A 2772-nucleotide genomic window follows, 5' to 3' on the forward strand; every position below is an offset into this window, starting at 1 on the left:
AATTTTATCTTTATGTGATCATATCACGAGGTCTTTAATAGCGAGTCAACTTGTTATATTTTTTTCAACTATAAAACTAGTGAGCCAACTTGTTATCAATTATGATTAAAAGTTTCTTTACATTTAAATTATCTATCATAAAGTTAGTTTACTAATTTTGAGAGAAAGCTTGAATAAATACGATCTCTAGGGGTTGCAGTAAACCTAAAGGCATACAAATGATCTTATGGTCCTTATATTATAGTTATTTTACATGTACTTCTTACTATATTTTATAGTTGAAAAAACTACAACAAAATGGACAAAGAATAACCCAAACAGACAAAAAAAAAAAGATTATAGAAAACTTATTCACTTTTGACATGAACCGAATGGAACCAAATTGAACCGGTTCGGTTCATTTCAGACCAAAACGAATTAAAATTTGGTTCAGATCTAAAAAAATCATGTAAACAGAAAGTACTTGTTTGTAATTATTTAGAGCAGAATCAATGTACTCCAAAAATGACCAAAACAAATGAAGCTATTAGTAAAAAATACTTTGAATAATAAACATTCAGGCCTATTAGCTCAGTTGGTTAGAGCGTCGTGCTAATAACGCGAAGGTCGCAGGTTTGAGACCTGCATGGGCCATTTTTTTTTAAAAATTCAATAGGAAGAATAATATACTTATTTGCTTCTCACAATCTAACACAAATACATAGTATACTTGTTTACTACTACAATATTAAGGTTATAAAAATATAAATAAAACCACAGTCGTAAATATATATATATATATATCTTTACAATTATTTTTTTATAAAATTTTTTATAGATGCTTCTCTTTCTATTTCTTTAGAAACACAAAAAATACTTACCCAGCCGTACGAGCTAATTGCAACATGGTACGTAAAAAACTGCTCGATCGTGATGACCAAGGTCATGAAAAACTGATTACAACTTTTATTGTACATATGTCTTGACAATTGACATGCCCGAGTTAAGGAAAATTGGTTTCTGCCCCATTTATTGTCAATATTTTTAAATTAATTTCTGTTAATTATTATTTTATTTAAAAATTAAAAAAATAAAAACAATAAAAATAATATTTTTTATTAATTGTTGTAAACTTAACTTCTCCATCTTCTTCCTTCTATTTAGTTATCCAACGAATTCACGGCTCATACGATTTTTTTAAGCCCTTCATAGTTGCTCTTCTTCGATACCATGGAACGAAAGCTTGCTGCTAAGCATGGGATAGCCACACCAGCATATACGGTGTTCGTCCTTTCACCACATCCTCCACCAACTCTTTGATATTTTATCAACATCGGATCAACTAAGGGATGTTTTCTACATCTCTATTTTTCTTTATTTTATTTTATTTAAAAATTAAAAAATTAAAAACAATAAAAATAATATTTTTTATTAATTGTTGTAAACTTAACTTCTCCATCTTCTTCCTTCTATTTAGTTATCCAACGAATTCACGGCTCATACGATTTTTTTAAGCCCTTCATAGTTGCTCTTCTTCGATACCATGGAACGAAAGCTTGCTGCTAAGCATGGGATAGCCACACCAGCATACACGGTGTTCGTCCTTTCACCACATCCTCCACCAACTCTTTGATATTTTATCAACATCGGATCAACTAAGGGATGTTTTCTACATCTCTATTTTTCTTTATTTTAAACCTTTTGCTTGAGCATATATTAGTGACAATGTAAATTTTAACTGTGGGAGGGAAACTTGCAATTCTAACTGAGCATTAATTGCCTAAATATTTTCAAAAAGAAAAAAAAGTCAAAACAAGATTTGAAACTCCATTTCTCTTTTATACAACTATCTTTCACTGGATTTTAACATGGTATGCATTCTTAAAGTCTAAGTTTTGTTGAATGATTAGGGCAAGTGTCAAAGTAGCTTTTCTTCACAAATTTGGGCATTTTTACTGATTTTAACATTGGAATTGGATGAGAAAATGCAAAATTTAACTCTATTTAACATATGTGAGCTTTTGAGCATTTTAAGCAATTCATCACTTATTGCTCCATATTTTTTGTTGTGTTTTTAATCAAACATAGCTTGTTCATTCTAGAATTTTCTCTTTGATGCATTTCAATACCACATAAATGATTGTGTGCTTTCAAAATGATTTGGGCATTTAGGTATTGCTAATTTTGAATTCTTAAATAGCCTACCCGCCTCTTTTCCAACAGTTATTCCTTTTGAGCCTTCAACCTTTTCTTTCATTAACACACCCCATTTCACTCATTTTTCCTTTTCACTTATATCCTTCTAAATTACCCCTCTTTTCAATGAATTAGTAAGTTGAATCATTTTTCTACAATTATTAATATTTTCAATCATACTAGTCAAACTATTATTGTAGTTGGGGTAAACTTTTCACCACTCCTTTTCTTTTGATGTTGTTCCTTATAAAAAAACATAAATAAAAAAAAAGATAAAGAAATTCAAAGCAAAGTTCATCCCACAAGAACTTGTTTTATTTTACTCTTTGTAAGTGAAGTATCAATCATTCAAACGTCATTCAAATATCCTCTTTATGCTTGTACATTTGTTATCAATAGCTTATTTCTTAAAGCTATTTCTTGATTTTAGTTGTGTATTGTTGTCTTAAAAAAAGAAAAAAAAGATTGAATTTATCATTTTCTTCAATTGCCCACTCACATTATTTACTTTGGCTTACTGTTCTTATTTTCGCCCACATTTTTCTTTTTTCTTTTTTTTTTTGTTTTCTTCATACCCTTACCTAAGCCTCGTTACAA

At 29.4% G+C, this 2772-nt stretch overlaps 1 non-coding gene across 1 annotated transcript; it reads left to right on the top strand.

Annotated features, from left to right (window-relative positions):
- The first annotated feature begins 559 nt into the window (after nt 1–559).
- On the top strand, nt 560–633 carry TRNAI-AAU (transfer RNA isoleucine (anticodon AAU)). Its single transcript has one exon. It is a non-coding gene; the product is annotated as a tRNA-Ile (tRNA).
- Nucleotides 634–2772: the final 2139 nt, after the last annotated feature.

The sequence above is a fragment of the Euphorbia lathyris genome, chromosome 3 (genome assembly GCF_963576675.1).
Source record: "Euphorbia lathyris chromosome 3, ddEupLath1.1, whole genome shotgun sequence".
Classification (NCBI taxonomy): Eukaryota; Viridiplantae; Streptophyta; class Magnoliopsida; order Malpighiales; family Euphorbiaceae; genus Euphorbia; species Euphorbia lathyris.